Below are 14,362 nucleotides of genomic sequence, written 5' to 3'. Positions count from 1 at the left end.
CATAAGATACACAAAGCCATATCTAGACATATCATCAGTGAAAGTGATAAAATAGGAATATCCTCCTTTGGCTTGAATTTTCATTGGTCCACAAACATCTGTATGTATTAGTCCCAATAATTCTGTAGCCCTTTCTCCATGTCCCATAAATGGAGTTTTGGTCATTTTTCCTTTGAGACAGGATTCACAAGTTACATATGATTCATAATCATATTTGTTAAGGTAACCTTCTTTATGTAACTTAGAAATCCTTTTTTCTCCTATATGACCAAGTCTACAATGCCAAAGATATGATTCATTTACTTGATTATTCCTCTCTCTTTTGAGAGTAGAAACATGCATGACAGAATTACCATTTAAATCAGGAAGAATATAAATGCCATATTGGAGATAGTCATTTACGTATAAGTCATCACCATAATAAGTAGAACAAATGCCATTTTTAATATTAAAATAAAAACCACGTTTGTCCAATATAGAAACAGAAATAACATTTGCAACAAAATTAGGAACATAATGACAATTCTCCAATATTAATGTCTTGCCCGTAGGCATTGTTAAAGAAATAGATCCTATAGCTACAGCAGCAACATTTGCTCTGTTCCCGACTTGAAGGTAAGTTTCTCCCTTCTTCAGCCATCTGCTTACTCGTAGTCCCTGCAACGAATTGCAAATATTATGAGCACTTCCGGTATCTAATACCCATATAGAAGAATTAATAGTAGCTAAAGAAATCATGAAAACTGTTTTCAAGTATGTCTTACCTTCCTCTTTGGTTTTTAAAGAAGCAAGGTACTCCTTGCAGTTTCTTTTCCAATGACCTTTGCCTTTACAATAAAAGCATTCAGCATCATTTTTGTCAGCCTTTTCTTGTTTGCCCTTGGGTTTGGTCACACCACCTTTAGGTGCCATGGGTTCTCTTCTAAAATTATTCTTTCCATTTCCTTTTGCTTTCCACTTTCCTTTCTTCTTAGAAGAGCTGCCAACTACCATAGCAACTCCTTTCTTTTTCTCAGATGCAATTTGATTCTCATAATCAATTAGCATGTTGAGCATTTCATGAAGATCACAGCTTACTTTAATCATATTAAAGCTAACAATGAATTGTGAAAAGGTTTCTGGAAGAGATTGCAAGATCAAATCTTGTGAAAGTTCTTTGCCCAATTTGCATTCCAACTTCTCAAGTTGTTCAATAAGATCAATCATCTTAAGAACATGGGGTCCAACAGGAGAGTCCACATCAAGTGTGGATCTAAACAAAGTTTTGGACAATTGATATCGGGCCATCTTACTTTGTGCACCATACATCTTCTTAAGATGTTCAACAATAGTTGGTGGATCCATATCCTGATGTTGCCTTTGAAGATCAGAACCCATGGATGCCAGAATGATGCATTTGGCAGTAAGATAATTTTCCAAGTACTTCTCATAAACCTTGGTTGCCTCATTATCAATACCTCCATCCTCTTTAGGAACTGGGGCCGTTACAGCAGGCTTATCGATAATATCAATTAGCCTTTCATGCATGAGAACAATTCTCAAATTGCGATACCAATCATCATAATTGGCTCCAGCCAACTTGTTATTTTCAAGTATGCCACGCAGTGATAGAGTAGACATATTATTCATGAATCTAAAAGAAAAAAACAAATATAAGTACGTATTTACACATACAAATAACACTTTCTACAATAATTATTATTATAGAAAATTAAGAAATCTTTATTTCTTAAATTAAGTGTTAAAAAAATATTTAAAATCATGAATGAATATCTTGGTTGTCAAGTCATTACTCATACATTTTTAAACAGATGATTAAATGTATCACATACAATTTTAATCCCAAATAATTACCTGGTTTTCAGGTTATTATTTAATTGAATTATATTTTATACCCCTAGGTTGTCTAGGTTCAAGTAAAAATTAATTCATTCCATGTATTAAATACATATATATAAATTTTATCCTTGAGTACGAATCTCCTGGTTGTCAGGTAACTCCTCGTAAACAAAATATAAAATTTATTTATCCTTTTTTTCTTTTCAGTTTTATTTCATAAATAAATAAAAATAATAATAACAGTATATTCCTTAACATACATATAATTTTATCCCATATAAATTTATAATTTTAATAATAGCATCCCATGCCATTATTAGGAATCACATTCACTATAATAACAAAATTTAAATTAATCCTATTAATTCTGTAAATTTTTGCAATAAAATTTTAAACACAAAAGGGCCATGGCTCTGATACCACTGTAGGATTACAAGTGTTCATAACACGCAGCGGAAGTAATAAAGTAATCCTATTGATCTATTTTGTGCTTAAAACTTTATTGAAATAAGATAGGTTAGATGTCAATACCTGAGTACCCTAGTGAATGAAAACTTTCTCCTTCGATAGTACGAAGGTACTATTTGTTGGACATACACACTTATCTCCAACAATTAGTATCTTATTTTTTTAATTATGCTTGCAAAAAATTGTATCAAAATTCAATCTCTAATGTATTTTTTGAGAAATACATATTTAATGTTAGATAATCTTGCAAAAAAACTAACATTAAATATGTATTTCTCAAAAAATACATTAGAGATTGAATTTTGATGTAATGTTTTGTAAGCATGATTATAAAAATGAGATATTATTATTTTTAAAATTTGGTGATTTTTTGTTATGTGTATGTTATTTTGTGATTTTTTAAAAGTATTATTGGTTGTTAACAAAAAAATTATGAAAAAATATATACTTAACAAAAAGTGACTAATTTTTATGTATAATAATATCTTATTTTTATAATCATGCTTGTAAAAAATTACATCAAAATTCAATCTTTAAGGTATTTTTTGAAAATATATATTTACTGTTGGGTATTGTTGTTGTGTTTTTAAATTATTTGAAGGCATTTTTGTCGATAATAAAATTCGAATGCATTTTTATCAGCGTTTGAATAATTTAGAGACGTTTTTGGTAGTTAACCCTTTAATATTTTTTTTTCCAAAGATAATAGGTTATATTTCATTAATTATTAAAAAATGAAATACAAAGATGTCCAAAAGCAGAACAGCATAATAAAAGGTGGGGATTTCCTAAAAACACTACACTGAAGGTATTCATCCAACGGTGCGTGGTCGAAAAACGAAGAAAAATCTTAAAGAAGAAATAATGATAAATCAAATTGAATACAACTAAGGGCTTGTCTCATGGAGATGACGACCTAAACTGGGAGTTCTTTGGATTTCACGAAGCAACTTGACAGAGCTTGCTAGAATGGCAGACGGCATAGAAGTAGAACCTTCAAAAATCAACTGGTTGCGAGCTTTCCAGCAGTTCCAGCAAATGATGGCAAGCAATTGAGGATTACAGTCAGCATTCTTCAACGGGTTAAGTATCTCTGTTGATGCAGTCCACCATGTCCAAAAGTCGTTAGAACTGCAGAAGAGCAAAAACATAGCTTATGGAGAGTCTCTTCAACGGTGAGTGAGGATAGAAAGATAAAATCTTTGATTGTAAGAGCTCATTGAAAAAAGAATTTGATGTAGGTTATATTGACTTTGTAACATTTTTCTCTAGTACATGTAGTTGTTTGCTCACATAGCTTCTGATGCAGTTCTGAAGCCATTGGGACATTTTGTGGAATCACCATTGGCAAGCAAATATCCACCACTTTGTGCAGGAGAGTATGTTGAACAAGAGCTTGCAGTGATCAATCTTAAAGGACAAAAATGACAGCTTTTCATGTTCGATAATTGTAATAATTTCATAATAAAATTGGGATAAATTATGATTGGTACAGATTATGGTTTCATTGTCTCAAGGAAAAACCATTTGTGGTTCCAATGCAACTAAATTATTTCAATACATAAAATTTCTTTTATATTTCAGCTTTTCGTCACCCTAAAGCATACAGTAAGTACAAAGATATCAGGAAAGAGAAGTGCTATGAAAATGCACGCAATTCAAAGTGCAAAAGCAAAATGGTAGTAAATGTAAAAATAATGAGAAAAGAGTAGGAATTTGTAATTTTGCCATTCATATTTTCCCATCGGAAAATACATAGAATACAAAAAGGGCGTTGAAAAATGGACAAACTAACATGATTTGAATCCTGTAACTGTTGTAACCAGGTACCATTGCATTGTTGGTAACATCTTAATATGAATGAGCCGTATAATTACCAATAGTTAGCATAGTGCATGACACTACTTTTGCATCATATGAATTCAAAACATGTCAAGAAAGCTTTCATTGAAGGAAAGGACGAGAGCAATTCAAGGATGAAGCAATTTTATTCAATGGCTCTGTCATCATTTGGCATAAATTTGGTGTCAATAAGGCCAAAAAACACACCTTGCACATAGGGATGGCAATACCACCCGAACCTGCAGGTACCCACCTCGCCCCTACCTGCTACCCGCCCCGGTGCGGGGCGGGTTTTTAGCGGAGCGGGTTTTTGGGAGGGGCGGGGCAAGGTCGGGTTTAGGTAATACCCGCCCCTACCCGCCCCGCTATATATATAATATATATCATTTTAATATATAATATGTATAATATATGTAAAATAATTAGTAAATGATTAATAATATTGTATCATAGTTAAATTTTTACTTTAATTTATGTTATGTATGTGATGATGGTTATATAAATTTTGAAATTTAATTTTATTTATTGAATTTTAATAATTATAGGGGCGGGGCGGGTACCCGCAGGGGCGGGTTAGAGTTCAATGTTTTACTACCCGCGGGTAGAAGCGGGGCGGGTTCTATGCGGGTTGTTGTACGGCGGAGCGGGATCGGGTAGAGCAAAAACCCGCCCCTACCCACCCCGTTGCCACCCCTACGAGTTGCACAAGCACCTTCTCCTATGCCCTGTGTAGCTCGTATGCAGGACCCCAGTTGCATCTTTCTGCTACTTAACACTTGAATGCATATTGACCAAGAACTCAGTACAAGTAGTAGTTATTTAATTTACTAGAACATTATGCCTTAGAGTTCGATCTTTAAAGTTAAAGTAGAATATATCAAATTAAAATATCCAAATACAGATATTAAAATTGATTAAATCTATTAATTTCACATTTGATCCAAGCATCCTACAAATTGAAAGTGAACTCAAAACTCAAAAGTTATCGTTACTTAAATCTTAAAATTCGGCATTTGACTGCTGATGTAGTATCTCTCTTTTATTCTTGAATTTTTTATGTTCTTTGGTTGATATTTTCAATTTTTTTATTTTATTATATTCATATTTTCAATGCATATGTTATTGACTATTAGTACTTTGAATGGAATCACTTTGGATCAACTTGCTCTCCCATTTGAATTTGCTGCATTTCTTCTCTTCAATATATTAAATGACATTTTAAATAAATGTATTTTCTTCTTTAATATATTATATGACATTTTAAATAAAATCTCAATATATTACAAGTGTAATAACCCGTGTCATGCACATGATAAAATTGAAATTATAATTTTAAGTTTATTAAAATTAATTTGAATTATAATCATTTGATTAATAAAAAGTAACATATCATGCGTTGTTCGTTTTTTCTTAATCTGGTGTTAAGTGTATCAACTCTAACGTAGTTATTAATCGTTTTTATTAATTTACTCAAATGGCGAGCACATGACGGCGCGGCGGGTGGGCAGTGATGACGAACCCGTGACGGCTTTGTTCTTTATGTCGTTGAGTGGCCACTAAGTTTGTTCTTATTTGGGTTTAGGATTGTTTGTGTGTTTGGTTGTAACAGGTAACAGTTAGACCCCAATTATGATGAGTTTTATGATCCTGGTCAGGGGAAGAGGGGAATTGTTAGGTAGATTTATGAAAGTAGGTGAAATAGTTAAATGGGTGGGTTAGGGAATTCTTTGCTGTGATTGTGTCTAGAGCTGGATTAAATGAGTTATGTCTGTGTTTGTGTTTGTAATATCTATTTAGTTTAATTTTTATTTTTATCATATGTTACAGATAATTAAAATTTATTTAATACACCATGTGCTAATACTAAGAATATTTTTTAAAAAGATATATACGTAAAAATAGATATAATATGATTACAGATATAACATAAATAAAAGGTTAAAAACATATGCTTACCAATGCATTTGTTAAGTTTTACATATTGGAGAATAAGTATGTATTTAGTTGCTTGGTGATCATGTAGATAATTGAGTAATTAGGTTGCAAATTAATCCCACAGTGTGCACCTTATTTTTTTTATTTCTAAATAAAAGCGAAAATGAAGAGAAATAAGTAGTAATATATCATGAAAAAAATAAAAGATTTTGCATATGAAAAGATCATTGTTACAAAATAAAATCTCGTTGTGAAATATTAAAATTTTACATACTACAAATCATGAAGATCAACTACAATATAATGACCACTTCTCCCTATTTTTGACCATGATATAAGATATCTTTTTCCGGTCAAGAGTCCAATAAGACAATAACATCTAATTGAAAAAAAAAATGAATTAAAAGTATCAAATTAAGGACAAATAAATGAATAATATAATAAATTACTTATAAAGAGATTTTATCAATTTATTTTATACTACACGATAAAACTAACAATATATTAATAAAAGGATATACCTTTAAAAAAGTTACAATACAATTTTAAACATTTGCATAAATTAAATGTTAAAATTTATGTTATCGATAAAATGATGCTATTATATAATTTCTTGGCAAAAATTAAAATAAAAAATAATTTTGTGTAGGTTAATACAAATTAACTACGTACCAAATAAGTTAGATTGTTTATTTGTTTGTTTTAATATATCAACATGAGCAAGAAAATTGAAATGATTGTCAGAAATTTTACAATCATCGACCGTATTTACTATACGTGATTTCTTAAAAGTTATTCTACACATGTGTGCAGTTGGAAGATAAATTCCGCTTGATTTCTCAATCACAGAATTTGAGAAGACATATAGACCCTCCCTTCGATTAGTTCATTCTCAAACATCTTTGCGAAATAACTCTTGATTGAACAATGAATTTTATCACACTGTAAAACAAATTAAATATAAAAGCTATTAGTACTTAAAAAGCTATTAAAAATATTTATAAACTCGACCTAACATCACTTGAAAGAATCATGAAAAATAATCAACTAACCTTATCATCCATTAGAACTGTTTCTATGTAAGTCGTCTTGCTCTTATCAAATTTAGATGGGACTTTCCATAACCTTATAATTCTTGTATTTATTTTCCAAACTTTTTCATCACATAATCTACTATAGGTAATACTATTGATAGAATCTTAGCTAGTCGCCATTAGGTATGAAAAATAAAAAACAGAAGAGAAACTATGTCTGAATTATGAATCTTCTAAATGATAAATAATTGTAAAACATCGCTATTACTCGATACAATTAGGTAAAAATTATGTCATTATATTTTATTAACCTTTATGATTAATTCAATGAAAATACTTGTTCATTATATATATTATCTAAATAGTTAAAGAAGAGAAAAATATATAATATTAAATAAATAAATAATTGTCAAATAACATAGAGTAAAAATTTTGTATTCTATAAAGAATAATATAATCTCTAAAGTATTCATTATATAAAATAAGTAAGTTAAATTTATTATCAAAATTTAAACACAACTAAGAATATTATTGGACATGTAAAACTTTTAATAAATATTATTGTTGATTTATTCGTACCCAATTATTAATTATTTTATTATTTATTTACAATAATTTTACATAGTTGATTAAAATAATTGTCATATCAAAAATAATATTTATTAGTGAAAAGAGTTTAGGGTTCAGTCGGTCATGCAATCAGATTCATGAATTTTTTAGTGGTTTTGAAAATAGGTAAATTATGGTGATTTGGTATGCGGAAAACTCTCTTTTACTTAATGTATGAAAATTAAATTCGTTAAAGAAATTTGCCCTGACCGCCAAAATATTAAAAGATGTTTGATGTTTGTTAAAATGCATTGACCGTCATCTTTGTGGAATAAACCCTCCAGAGATTTCTATATTTTTGTATGTGAATGTTTGATAATTTGTTATTGACGTGTGAGCAATTGTAGTTGTAAAGTGTCTGGCACTTCTCAAAAATGAAAATTCCTTGCGTGATCCTTCAGAATTTTGATAAAATCTTTGCTTAGCTATGCGGCATGCTAATCTCTGAACTAGACAAGATATGATAAATATTTGTAATTTTAGAGGATGATGTTAGAAGCTTTCTAATTGGATAACATGACTGATGCTATTTAATATTTTTATTACTTTTCAAGTATGAGTTTATTGTTTTCTGATGAGAATCTATATATTTGATGACTAACATTATCACTTCCGCACTGTTGTAGTAGCAAGCATTGTGCTGCTAACTTTCTGATAGTTGACTTAAGGTTGGAGAAAATAGGATTCATACACTGCCTCAATTTTGTTTGCTTTTCTTTTCTTATTGTCGTCTGATAGTTTTGAATTTTGATGGCAAAGAGAATATATCCTGGATGCATGATAATCATGAACACTTTTTACAAATGGATTTGTTAGGTTGGGGTTACACCGGAAAAAGTAGAGGTTCCAAGAAGCTTGGTCGATGAAGAAATGCAAGAAAAACTGAAAGCAATGCCTAAAGAATACCAGCCACATGCTCCTGTTGGGCCTGATCTCAAATGGAGATACTTTTGGAGAATTGGTCCTCGACCATCAAATACCCGGTTTAAGGTCTCATGTCTATCATTTCTTTCCCATAAAAGCTATGTGTTGTTAGCTTTTATTCTTTGTTCCTAATGCTATCTGAATTTTGCAGGAACTCAATGCTGAGCCTGTCATACCTGAAGGTTTCTCTGAATGGAAAGAAACCATGGATTCCTGGGGAAACAAAATGATAGCAGCAATTGAAGTGAGTTGTTTAAGTGTTCTTTCATACTATTTCTCACTTGAGTTATCTAAATTTTGATATTTCTATCTTAGGTGGTTGCTGAAATGGCAGCTATTGGGTTTGGTCTTCAGAAGGATGCATTCACTTCTCTTATGAAGCTGGTGAGTATGTTTGACAATTAGCAAACCCTTTTCTGTACACTTCCCAATAATTGCTTCCTGGTGGGTCTTTTTTTTATTTGGCCTGTTAGATGAACAATTGACAACAACACTAGACAACGCATTAAAAGCAAAATTAAGTAAAATGAGTTGATAAAAGAATTATTTGTCATACAAGAAATAATGTTGAATGCCAACTAGTAAGAATAAAGATTATCGAATCAACACTTCACTTGCAATTACACATCCTCAAGTTTCAAAATGCTCCCTTATTTTAGCAGTCTTCTACTGTAAGAGTTGCAAGCAAAGCATACTTTGATATTTATCCACTATTATCTGTAGTTATCTATCATACAAAAGATGCAAGATGTACTTATTTTCAAAGATTAAGTTGTCGTAGTTTCCCACTACAATGACATTTGTAATTCAACAAGATTGAGACTTATGCTTTGATCTGGGAAAGAAAAATGCAAAGAAAGGCACATAGACCTTTGTTGAACCTCCAAAATGAGCTGGATGGTTTTCTTGTGGGCATAGATATATTTTCGAATTGTTTCATAATCGAATGATTCCTGCTTGGCAGTTTTTGAACTCTCAAACTCAGCAATGACTTCATCTTTTTCTAATTTGTTTTTTACAATTATCTGTGATTTCTATTCACTGAAATCTCTTGTATTGTCATGTACCAGGGCCCCCATTTGTTAGCTCCCACAGGGAGTGATCTTCAAAAATATGGTCAAGAAGGAACGGTTCTTGCAGGATATCACTGACATTAACTTCCTAACAATACATGGTAAAAGTAGGTTTCCTGATTTGAATACTACAACAACAACAAAGTCTTGTCCTACTAAGTGGGGTCGGCAATATGAATCAAACGATGTCATTGTGCTCTGTCATGTACCATGTCTACAGATAGATCGTTTACATGTAGATCTCGTTTGACCACCTCATAGATGGTCTTCTTAGGTCTTCCTCTGCCTTTCTTCCCTTGTCTATCTTCCATCTCATTCACCCTCCTGACTGGATGTTCTATCGGTCTTATTCTCACATGTCCAAACCACCTGAGACGCGATTCAACCATCTTTTCCACAATGGGTGCTACTCCAACTCTCTCCCTTATATCTTCGTTCCTTATTTTATCCAATCGCGTATGACCACTCATCCATCTCAACATCTTCATCTCTGCCACACTCATCTTATGTTCGTGTTCCCCTTTAGCCGCCCAACACTCCGTACCATAAAGCATAGCCGGTCTTATAGCGGTGCGATAGAATTTACCTTTAAGTTTTAAAGGCACTTTTTTGTCGCATATAAAACCAGATACACTCTGCCATTTTGACCAATCTGCTTGGATCCTATGATTTACATCCTGTTCAATCTCTCTATTATCTTGTATGATGCACCCAATATACTTAAAATTTTTAACTTTTCGTAGGATGTTTTCTCCAATCTTCACCTTTATATTAGGGTTTTCCATTCTTAGACTGAACTTACATTTCATATATTCTGTCTTGCTACGGCTTATACGCAGACCATACACTTCTAGAGCTTCTCTCCATAACTCCAACTTTTTATTTAGATCTTTCCTTGATTCTTCCATAAGAACGATATCATCGGCAAAAAGCATGCACCATGGCACAAGCTCTTGGATGTGCTCTGTGAGTACTTCCAAGACTAATGTGAAAAGGTATGGACTTAAAGATGATCCCTGGTGTAATTCTATACCAATAGAAAATTCCTCTGTCACACCTTGAGTCTTCACACTAGTTGTGGTCCCATCGTACATGTCTTTAATTGCACGAATATATGCGATCCTTACTCTCCTCTTTTCTAAAACCTTCCATAAGACCTCCTTTGGTACCCTATCATACGCTTTTTCCAAATCAATAAATATCATATGTAGATCTCTTTTATTACTACGATACATCTCCATCATTCTTCTTAATAGGTATATCGCTTCAGTGGTAGATCTGCTTGGCATAAATTCAAATTGGTTCTCTGTTATTTGTGTCTCTTTTCTCAAACTCCGTTCTATCACTCTTTCCCATAACTTTATAGTATGACTCATAAGCTTGATTCCTCTATAGTTTTCGCAACTTTGTATATCTTTCATTTTTGTAGATAGATACCAAAGTGCTCTTTCTCCACTCATCAGACATCCTTTTTGACTTTAAAATCTCATTAAAAAGCTTGATTAACCAGTTGATGCCTTTTTCTCCAAGATCCCTCCAAACCTCAATCGGGATATTATCAGGTCCTACTGCCCTGTCATTTTTCATCTGCTTTAGAGCATCTTTTACCTCGAAGTCTCGAATCTTTCGATAGTAGTCAAAGTTTTGATCTTCTTTCCTTGTGCATAACCGACTAAGGCTCGGAAGAGTCTTCTGTCCCTCATTAAATAACTCGTAGAAGTAGCTCTTCCACCTTTCATTAAGCTTCTCTTGAGCCAACACCTCTCCATCCTTATCCTTTATGTACTTAGCCTGATCCAAATCTCTCGTTCTTCTTTCACGGCTCTTTGCGATTCTATATATACCTTTTTCTCCTTCTTTCGTGCCCAAAGATTAGTAGAAACCCTCATATGCTCTTGTTCTTGCTTCACTTACAGCCACTTTTGTCTCCTTCTTAGCCGCCTTATATTTTTCTCAGTTATCTGCGTTGCGGCATAGAGACCATTCTTTAAAGCACTCCCTTTTTAACTTTATCTTTTCTTGTACACTCGCATTCCACTACCAGGACTCCTTGTCTCTTGGTCCTATTCCTTTAGATTCACCAAAGCTTTCTTTTGCTGTTCTTTTAATAACTTCTGCCATCTCCATCCACATCTCTTCTGCGCTTCCATTCCCATCCCACTTTGCCTCTTCTCCTACCCGACTTAGGAAGCTTCTTTGTTCCTCGCCTTTCATCCGCCACCACCTCGTCCTTGGGTTCTTCGTATGATGTCTTTTCCTCAACTTTTGCTTCACGCGAAAATCCATGACGAGCACCCTATGTTGTGTTGTTAAACTCTCTCTCGGGATAATTTTACAATTAATGCAAAATTTCCGATCGAATCTCCTCAACAAGAAGTCGATTTGAGAGCTTGTCATGCCACTCTTATAGGTTATAAGATGTTCGTCTCTCTTTTTAAAACATGTATTTGCGATGAGAAGATCAAATGTTGAGAAAAAGTCCAAAATAGTTTTACCCTCGGCATTGATCATCTCGAAACCATGACCTCCGTGAATACTTCCATATCCAGTTACATCTCTCCCAACATGGCCATTTAAATCTTCTCTTAAGAAAATCTTATCTTCCAGGGGTATGCCTTGAACCAGACTCTTTAGATCCTCCCAAAACCTTAGCTTGTGTTGTCCGTCTGAGCCCACTTTCGGTGCATAGGCGCTAATCACATGGAAAGCACCTCCCTCCACCACAAGTTTAATAGAGATGATCCGATCTCCCACCCTCTTGACATTCACTACGTTCTTCTTTCACTGCTTATCCACAATTATTCCAACCCCATTCCTAGTTTTCACCTTTCTTGTATACCAAAGTTTGAACATTTACCTTTTACTTTGTGAATTAGTTTATTTACCCTCGTCCGTTCACAAAAATGCGAGAATCCTTGCTTATTTAACACTACATCCGGACACCGATGCAGCGGTTCTTGCTCATTTGACACCGTACTCGAGCCATACGACGCGTTACTTCTGGGCAACGACCTAGCTTTAGCGCAATAATGTCTTTGATTCATGTCATGGGGGTTCGACTATATTTTTATGTTGGTTGTCGAAGACCTAACACAACCCTCCTCCTTTATCTGGGTTTGGGACCGGCTATGTACCGCAAGTGTAACATAGGCGGAGTTGTTTCCTGGTTTGAATATCTGGTTAAAAAATGGACAAAAGGTTGAAGTGAAGGTTCCATTAGGATGTCTCCTTATTCAGACAGGAAAGCAGGTATTTTTAAAATCACCTGAATCTACTGGTATTTCAATGGAAAGAATTCAAAGTTTATATTGCAACAAGAAACATTTACTTAGCCAACTTACATATTCTTGAACTATTTAATTTACTTGACTTAATTAACAGCTATATTCTATCACATCATAGAATGAGTATCTAAACTTTGGTTCTTACTAATGAGGAGTTGAGGACCCTAAGGCCCCTTGTTACGGTTAATAACCTTTTAGTTTTTGATACATTGAAAGCTTCTAAAAGTTTAATTTTCAATAAAATCTTATCAATTTTTGTAACCTTGACAAGGAGCTAAAGACACTTGTTAGCAAAGTCCTTAAATTTTATATTGTTTTAGCCTCTAATTGTATTCTTGTTGCTTCTTGTGAGCACAAGCATTTACACAATTTGACATCCCTCCATGATGAATGATATTGACTCTTGACATTATCAATGGCCTTTTCCACGTGACATCAAATTTCAGATAGAGTGGTTAACTGGAGGGGACTGCATAGTTGGCATGCATGAGGTAGTAGTCACAAATAGAACTGTTGAAGCAATCAGAACTGCAGAAGAGCAAAAACATAGCTTATGGAGAGTCTCTTCAACGGTGAGTGAGGATAGAAAGATAAAATCTTTGATTGTAAGAGCTCATTGAAAAAAGAATTTGATGTAGGTTATATTGACTTTGTAACATTTTTCTCTAGTACATGTAGTTGTTTGCTCACATAGCTTCTGATGCAGTTCTGAAGCCATTGGGACATTTTGTGGAATCACCATTGGCAAGCAAATATCCACCACTTTGTGCAGGAGAGTATGTTGAACAAGAGCTTGCAGTGATCAATCTTAAAGGACAAAAATGACAGCTTTTCATGTTCAACAATTGTAATAATTTCATAATAAAATTGGGATAAATTATGATTGGTACAGATTATGGTTTCATTGTCTCAAGGAAAAACCATTTGTGGTTCCAATGCAACTAAATTATTTCAATACATAAAATTTCTTTTATATTTCAGCTTTTCGTCACCCTAAAGCATACAGTAAGTACAAAGATATCAGGAAAGAGAAGTGCTATGAAAATGCACGCAATTCAAAGTGCAAAAGCAAAATGGTAGTAAATGTAAAAATAATGAGAAAAGAGTAGGAATTTGTAATTTTGCCATTCATATTTTCCCATCGGAAAATACATAGAATACAAAAAGGGCGTTGAAAAATGGACAAACTAACATGATTTGAATCCTGTAACTGTTGTAACCAGGTACCATTGCATTGTTGGTAACATCTTAATATGAATGAGCCGTATAATTACCAATAGTTAGCATAGTGCATGACACTACTTTTGCATCATATGAATTCAAAACATGTCAAGAAAGCTTTCATTGAAGGAAA

At 33.1% G+C, this 14,362-nt stretch overlaps 1 long non-coding RNA gene and 1 pseudogene across 1 annotated transcript; both read left to right on the top strand.

Moving 5' to 3' along the window:
* Positions 1-3,434: 3,434 nt before the first annotated feature.
* Positions 3,435-3,883, top strand: LOC140173152 (uncharacterized). The gene is made up of 2 exons (XR_011874911.1): positions 3,435-3,482; positions 3,589-3,883. It is a non-coding gene; the product is annotated as an uncharacterized lncRNA (long non-coding RNA).
* A 1,751-nt stretch (positions 3,884-5,634) lies between these two features.
* LOC112763814 (uncharacterized) lies at positions 5,635-13,981 on the top strand (annotated as a pseudogene).
* Positions 13,982-14,362: the final 381 nt, after the last annotated feature.

This window comes from Arachis hypogaea, chromosome 17 (assembly GCF_003086295.3).
Source record: "Arachis hypogaea cultivar Tifrunner chromosome 17, arahy.Tifrunner.gnm2.J5K5, whole genome shotgun sequence".
Taxonomy (NCBI): Eukaryota; Viridiplantae; Streptophyta; class Magnoliopsida; order Fabales; family Fabaceae; genus Arachis; species Arachis hypogaea.
This window is presented reverse-complemented; position numbering and strand designations above follow the sequence as displayed.